An 8,914-nucleotide genomic window follows, 5' to 3' on the forward strand; every position below is an offset into this window, starting at 1 on the left:
AAGGAAAAAGGGGTTTCATGATTAAAGGGAGCCCTCATTCCTAACTAATGAAAGTAAGATAGTGCTGTATAAAAAGGAAAAGATTAAAGGTCAGGAGAGTGGGTTTTAGTTCTGACTCTTGTTAACAGATGTGAGACTGACTAGATCACTTAAGAATGGAGATTCAGGGGCACCTGGGTGGCTCAGTCGGTTGGGTGGCCGACTTCGGCTCGGGTCATGATCTCTCGATCTGTGAGTTCGAGCCCCGCGTCGGGCTCTGTGCTGACAGCTCAGAGCCTGGAGCCTGTTTCAGATTCTGTGTCTCCCTCTCTCTGACCCTCCGCCGTTCATGCTCTCTCTCTCTGTCTCAAAAATAAATAAACGTTAAAAAAAAAATTTTTTTTAAAAAGAATAGAGATTCGACTACAAATAAAAGCAGCTGCCCCAGGTGTTTTAAAATTCAAAAGATGCACATGGAAATAACGAAGTCTTAATTTTCGTTATGTCAATTGGTTGGAGTATGAACATTTTATATAAGGGAAATTTATTTTATATATGTATATATAGAAGTTTTGTTTTTTTTTTTTTTTTTGAGAGAGAGAGGGAGAGAGAGAGCATGAGTGGAGGAGGGGCAGAGAGAAAGGGAGACAGAGAATCCCAAGCAGGCTAAATCTTGTCAGTGCAGAGCCCAACACGGAGCTCGATCTCACGGCCATGAGATCATGACCTGAGCCGAAATCAAGAGTCAGATGCTTAACATTTCATATAGCGGAAATGTCTGTTTCATATTTTATTTTGCATGAATTCTATTTTGGGACAAAACCAGAAAGAAATGGAGTGTGAAGTTAACTTTTACTGTTGATACTTCTAAAGACCCATGATTAATAACCATAATTATTTTATTAGCTTTAAGAGCATTTGGGGAAGAAATCATTTTCAACAATTTTTAATGAAATACTCAAGCTTTGAATATCTTCTTGATCTGCCCCAAATTTCTTCACCCGTGTCTAACAACCCACGAAGAAAATTTGGACCAAGGCAGAAATATAATCAAATGGCCTGGAATTGACAAGCCAACCAAAGTGGGCAGGAGTCCCAAGGAATGGCTCAGGCAACCTCCACTGTGGAGCCATGGAAAGCCTGTAGTAACCCCCATTGGACTGAGACGTGCCTTCTTATCCTTTCTGAGACCAAAATGAAGCTAAGGAATTAAAAAAAAAAAAAAAAAAAAAGCCTTGATAGATAGCAGGTTCCTTCCCTCTTCAACACACCAGAAAGGCTTGACCTTGCCTTCTTACCATATCAGAATAGAAACAAGCCTGTGAGATCATCTGCACCTTGCTCATCTTCTACAAGAGAGGCTGAGAATGTTTATGACTCTCCCGAAGTCACCTGACACCATAGTCCCACCAGCTCTTGAGAAAACCAGCTAAGGATAAGGGGACCACGGAGGCCCTTCTCCGGAGCTGTGGTCCCTCCCTCTCCCTGCTGTTCAAGGAAACCCACATGGAGGGCAAGTGGAAGGGAATTTCTGCATTCACTTCTCAGTAATCTAGGGGCCAACGTCTTCAGATTAGGGCGTCAGAAATACAGTTCTTGCGTTATACAGTTTGCGGGGCTGGGTGGGGAGCTTCTAAACATATAAGCTTCTACCTCTCTTCCTGTTTTCCAAAGAGCAGTGCAGACCTGCAAAATACGGGTTCCAGATCTAGGTCTGTTGTTAGATGCAACCAGGAGCCCTTCCTGCTCCACGATGGCAGCGCTGGGATGAAGCATATAAAAACATCACTTCGGTTTTCTGTTCCTTGACATTTTCTTTCTCACTGTCCTCCCCAACCACCCATCAACTTCTCTTAACTCCTTGCAGCAAAACTGGTAAAACAGGGAAGTACTTTAGACACATAGTCCTGTGCTATCAAATTAATAAACCCAACAGTGCATCAGAAATGAAGAAAAGAAAAAGTTTCAGCTGTGTTTTGTTTGAAAATACTGCTGTTTAAAAGTTCCAGTCAAAAAATCTCCAGAGACCCGGTCTGCATAACCAACTCTTAGACGGGAAAGAGGAGTGTAGCTGAATTTCTTCACAAGCCATCAGGCTGCAGAAGAATTTTGTGTTAAAAGGTAATATTCAGAAAAAGATAAAATCGGGGCGCCTGGGTGGCTCAGTCGGTGAAGCGTCCGACTTCGGCTCAGGTCATGATCTCACAATCTGTTAGCTCAAGCCCTGCCATCGGGCTCTGTGCTGACAGCTCAGAGCCTGGAGCCTGTTTCAGAGTCTGTGTCTCCCTCTCTCTCTGCCCCTCCCCTGCGCATGCTCTGTCTCTCTCTGTCTCAAAAATAAATAAAGACATAAAAAAATTTTTTTAAAGGTAAAATCATGATTCGCATAGAGATATAAAAATGAATGCATGTTAAGGATTTTGACTCATGCGATGAGGAAACCAACCGTGTTTTAACCAGCCCAGCAGAAAAGTCAAAAGAGCACGAATTTATATGAAGTAAAGAAAGTGGCGATGAATTGCAAATTACGGTGGACTATCACCATCAGACACGACAGAATTTACATATCGTTCAAAGACAATGGACAGATGGAGTATCCGATAACCCAGGGAGGATATACTACAGACGAAGCATCATTTTCTGTTGAACCGCAAAAAGATTTTCTACAATTGTAAAGCAATGCTTTGCTGTATTTAATACCCAGACCTATTTCACAGACATTAAAACCCATCATCATTTTCAACTCACACATTATGCTGGTAAATGTGTCATCAGGAAAACCCTTGAGCACGTATTGATGGAGCCCTGTATTTGAGTATTAACCTTCTGATCCCTGTGAGCTCCCGTGCCCTTCCTCTCCTCTGTTCACTGTCTCTCCACCCCACCCCACCCCCACTTTGCTTGGGGCTAAGAACTCTTGACGGAAATAACTAACTCTGCAGAGCTTATCAAAAGCAGATGTCGTGAAGGATGTTGACCCCCGCGTCTCCTAACACTCATCGCTGGGTGAGCAATAAATCTCTATGTTTATATGGCTAGAGCCTTTCCTCTGAATTAAAGACCCCTGACCCTTCACATGTGTGGCTGTTAACTGGGAAGGACCTCTTTGCTACTGGCCCCTTAATTCAATGTGCTGACAGTCAAGATGCTCTTAGAATAATGAATTGCAGTCTCTGGTTTTTGACTTCATAGAGCCCCATGCAATGACACTTTATGCATATTATCCACCTGACATTTTTAACCGAGCTAGCAAATGCACAGCATATTAGTCCTGGAGATGGGAACTATATCCATTCCCCCCTCCTTCCCAGCATGAATTCAATTTATGTGGCCACTGTAGTTTTGCCACTGCTGAACAGTGGTTTCTTTAGGATTGCTGGGTCATTTCAAGTTGAAATAATAACTCAGAATATTAATTCAAGATGTGGCCGTGGCACTAACAAGCTATGTGGCCGTCACCAGATCTTCATCTCCCAGAGTCCCTACTTCCTCATAAAATGACGTCACCGAACTCTAAATCTTTCCGAGGCTATCACAGCCTACGGTGATAGCGGGAGGTACATTGTAAGCATGGGTGTTTTCAACACAATATGACAATAGATGCTGTTGACAGCCATAAGTGTGCTTGAAAAAAGTCCGTGTACAACCTCCTGGAGATCAAATCTGTAACGTGGGAACTGGGGAGACATTGGTTTGGATGGCGCCAACGCACAGAGATCTCTTCGCCAACTCATGCTCCATTTGAGAAAGCAGGAAATTCCCCCCAAAATGAGCCATTACATGGCATCTCTGGGGATTCTGAGCTTCAACAGGCCTTGAGGAGCTTGGGTACCGGATATTCCCAAAGTCGACTGTGTATTTTCCTGACTTTTCAAGAGTGAGGGTGGAGTATGCTGAATTAAGCACACTCTCATTCGGTCTGTCTACCTCCAAACTTTAGCATTGGATGTAAGCATTGGATGTAAGAATACAATGCAACGGAGGGAGATTCGACAAAAACACTGGCCTGTACTCTTCAAAAATATAAGTGTGGGGAATGACAAAGAGAGATGGAAGAAATGATCCAGATTAACAAAGGAGAAAGATTAAAGAGACATGAGAACCAGATGAATCCTGGACCAGAAAAATAATACCATCAAGTTTTCTACAGGGCAATTGGACACACTTGAGTAGAGCCTGCATATTAGTTAGTACTATTGTGTTCGTGTTAAATTTCCCATTTTTTATAAGGATATTATAGCTCTCAATGTGGATACTCTTGCCCTTAGAAAATACACACTGAATTACTTGGGGGGAGGATATCTACAACAGCTCTCAAACAGTTCAGAAAAAAAATAGAAAGTGACAAAGACAAAAATAAAATAATAAAACAAATGTGGGGAAATGTGAACAATTGGTAAATCTGGGTGAAGGGTAGGCAGGATTCTTCATGCTATTATAATTTTCTTTGTTTGAAATGATTTTTTTTTAATATAAAGAAGACAATGGAGGGGCATCTGGGTGGCCCAGTCAGTTGAGTATCTAACTCTTGATTTCAGCTCAGGTCATGATCCCAGGTTTGTGGGATCGAACCATGAGTTAGGCTCTGTGCTGACAGTGCAGAGCCGGCTTGGGATTCTCTCTCTCTCTCTCTCTCTCTCTTTCTGTCTCCCTCTGCCCCTTTCCCCTGCTCATCCTCTCTCTCTCTCTCAAATAAAAGATAATGTAGAAATAACTTCAAAGTTGAGGCAAAATAATTGTGAAACTAAATTCTATATACAATAAAACTAGTGTTCAATTATTAGCACAAAAAGAAGACATGTTCAGATATGCAGGACTCAGAATATTTCTTAGGCTGTGAACTCTCACTGGAATTATTACCAGAAAGTGTAACCCAGCATAAAGTAAGCCATGGAATATAAGAAACTGGAATGCACATAGAAATGAGTAAAATGTATAGTTAAGCCTAAATGATTGTTGTTTTACTGTTACTAATCTAGAACAAAGAAAATTCCCAATTTTTAGAATTTCTCTCTCAACAGAGAAAGTAGCAACCTAGGGAAAGAGAAAATAAACTCATCCCCATGCTATTCCTTATCCTGAATAAGAGGAAGAGGAAAATGCTGATTAACTGTGGACATACAAAGGAGATGTGGTGTGCTAAACATTGAAAATTATCAGGTGTCCAGGGTACCATCGGTGAGAATGGTAAAGTAAGGAGTTCTGAAAATACTTCCCCTCTCAGAAGCAACTGGAACAATGGCAAAAATTGTCAGAATCAACTTTTTCAGAACTCTAGAAATTAATGTTTGCAGCAACCCGGAAAACATTTATTCAAGAAAACTAGCTGACACTTGATTCACCTTCTTTCCATAACTCCCTCCCCAGCTCAGCAGTGGACAGCCTGAAATCACAGTGAAAACCAAAAGCCCGCCAGAAACTTGGGGTGGCGAATGGGGGAGCGGGGAGGTGGCAGGCAGAGCCAGGTTGGAGCTCATTCAAGGCCACGTTTCCAGAAAACTGTCATTACCTGACCTGCCTGGTCATTTCCTAGAAGGATCTCTTGGCAGGTTTATCTTTATTTGACATGACTCAGAGTTATCCCAATGAAAACTGTCTCTTCTCGAGGGGCGTTAGTCAAAAACCATCCGCAGTGGCTGTTTAACGTTGTGGCTACGTGAGTGTGGATAACAGTCGGGAAAAACAACAGTCTAACCAAAAAGTTTACAAGGAAAAATTGGGAAATGAAATGTCCATGGGGGACTTCTAAAAGCCCCAACATATTCCTAGTAATCTAAAAAACCACATGCATACGTGGGACTGTGCTCACGCTCAGGAGAGAGCTGAGAAGCCCTGGCTATCACCTCTGGCTGACCTTGAGACCCCGTACAAGCAGTAAGTGAGGGCTAAGGCAGAGTTGTTGGCTACCTGGCTGAGCGTTGAAGGCATGTTCCAACACATACACAGAGCCCTTTGGCAAAGAATAGGAGACTTCTTAGCTCTAGCCATTTGAGCAATCCCTTTGTAACCATTAGCTGATGTCGGAGCTAACTGAGCACAGACTTCAGTGACTACACAGAGCAAATAGAAATTCTGGGGTTAAAAAAATACAACCAAAATGCAATAAATCTGAGCGTGGAGAAGACAGAATTAGCAAATGTGAGGATAGTTCAATTGAGATTATCCAGTCTGAGGAACAGAAAGGAAAACCCAGAAATAAAACTAAACAAGCCTTGGGGACACGTGGGACACCATCAGGCGTACCAGTATGTGAGTAATAGGAGTCTCAGAAGGAGAAGAGAGTGTGAAAGGGACAAAAAGCATACTTAAAGAAATATTGACCGGGGCGCCTGGGCCGACTTGGGCTCAGGTCGTGATCTCGCAGTCGAGTTCGAGCCCCGCGTCGGGCTCTGTGCTGACAGCTCGGAGCCCGGAGCCTGCTTTGGATTCTGCGTCGCCCTCTCTCCCTCCCCCTCCCCCATTTGCGCTCTGTCTCTCTCTGCCTTTCAAAAATGAATAAATGCTAAAAAAAAAAAAAAATTAAAGAAATATTGACCAAAGGGCAGATGTAAATAGTACCTTATCAATAATTACATTAAATGTTTAATAGATTAAACTTGCCAATCAAAACTCAAAGTTTGTCAGAATGAATGAGTGGGAAAAAAGTATGATCTAAATACATGCTATCTATAAGAGACATTTCCCATTCAAAGACATAAATAGATTGACAGTCAAAAAAAGGAAAAAGATATACCATCCAAACAGTAATCAAAAGAGAACTGGAGTGACTATACCAGTATCAGACAAAATAAACTGTAAGACAAAAATTCCTACTAGAAACAAAAAAAGGACATTTTATAATGATAAAAGGGTCAATCCCTCAAGAAGATATAAAAATTCTAAATACATATGACCCTAACAACAGATCCAGGAATACATAAAGTAAAAATTGATAGAATTGAAGTGAAAAACAGACAATTAAAAAGTAATAGTTGGAGGGATGGCTGGGTGAACCAGTCGGCTAAGCATATGACTTCGGCTCAAGACATGATCTCAGGGTTCCTGAGTTTGAGCCCTGCATCAGGCTCTGCGCTGTCAGCTTTGAATCCTCTGTTTCCCTCTCTCTCGGCTCTAACCCTGCTTGCACTCTCTCTCTCTCTCTCTCTCTCTCTCTCAAAAAATAAACATTTAAAAAAATAAAAAATAATAGTTGGAGATATCAATACTCCCTTTCAAAATGCATAAAACAAGGTAGCTGGTCAATAAGAAAACAAAAGATTTGAACAATAGTATAAACAAATTAGAACTAATAGATGCCTATTACTACCAACCTTACAGAAATAAGATTATAAGAAATAAAAGGGATTAGAGAAATAAAAGGAATACTATGAGCTATTACATGCCAACACATTACATAATCTAAATTAAAAAGACAGGGGCGCCTGGGTGGCTTGGTCGGTTAAGCGTCCGACTTCGGCTCAGGTCATGATCTCATGGTCTGTGAGTTCGAGCCCCGCGTCAGGCTCTGTGCTGACAGCTCAGAGCCTGGAGCCTGTTTCAGATTCTGTGTCTCCCTCTCTCTGACCCTCCCCCATTCATGCTCTGTCTCTCTCTGTCTCAAAAATAAATAAACGTTAAAAAAAAATTTTTTTTTAATAAATTAAAAGGACAAATCTAGAGACATAAACTATCAAAACTGACTAAAGGAGAAAGAAATAGAAAGTCTGACTATACTTACAAGAGATTAAATAATTGTAAAACTTCCCACAAGGAAAGGTCCAGAACCTGATGGCTTCCCTTGGGAATTCTATCAGGCTTTTATTTTATTTTTCTTAAACCTTTTTTGTTTTTTTTAAGTAAGCTCTACACCCTTCCCATGTTAATAGAAGACTTAATATTGTCAAGATGGCAATACTCCCCAAATTGATCAGTATATTCAATGCAATCCTTGTCAAAATCCCAACCGCTTTTATCTTGCAGAAATTCACAGCTTGATACTAACATTCATATGGAATAGCCAAAATCAGGACATAAAATAAACAAAAAAATTCTGAACAAAGTTGAACTCACCCTTCTAATTTCAGAGTTTACCACAAAACCACAGTAATCAAGATTATGTGGTATTGGCATAAAGATAGACATTCCAATAGAAGAGACCAGAAATAAAACCTCACGTGAACTGATTTTCAACAAAGATATCAAGACAATTCAATGGGAAAAACAATCTTTTTAATAAATAGTGTTGCAATAATGGATATATACGTGTGGGGAAAAAAATGAATTTGAACACTTACTTCGCACCATCTAAAAAAATTCAATGGCCATGGATGATAGACTAGAAATCTCTTAGAAGAAAATATAGGATTAAATCCTCATGACTTTGGGTTAGGCAAAACCTTTTTAGACAGGACCCCAAAAGCACAAGAAACCAAATGAAAAAAATAGATATAATAGATTTTATCAAAATTAAAAAATTTTGTGGGAATGCAAGCTGGTGCAGCCGCTCTGGAAAACAGTATGGAGGTTCCTCAAAAAACAGAAAATAGGACTACCCTACGACCCAGCAATTGCACTACTAGGCATCTATCCAAGGGACATAGGTGTGCTGTTTCGGAGGGGCACATGCACCCCCATGTTTATAGCAGCACTATCCACAATAGCAAAGTATGGAAAGAGCCCAAATGTCCCTCGATGGATGAATGGATAAAGAAGATGTGGTATATATATACAATGGAATAGTACTCGGCAATCAAAAAGAATGAAATCTTGCCATTTGCAACTACGTGGATGCAACTGGGGGGTATTATGCTAAGTGAAATTAGTCAGTCAGAGAAAGACAAAAATCATACGACTTCACTCATATGAGGACTTTAAGAGAGAAAACAGATGAACATAAGGGAAGGGAAACAAAAATAATATAAAAACAGGGAGGGGGACAAAACAGAAGAGACTCATT

The sequence above is a fragment of the Panthera uncia genome, chromosome D2 (assembly GCF_023721935.1).
Source record: "Panthera uncia isolate 11264 chromosome D2, Puncia_PCG_1.0, whole genome shotgun sequence".
NCBI lineage: Eukaryota > Metazoa > Chordata > Mammalia > Carnivora > Felidae > Panthera > Panthera uncia.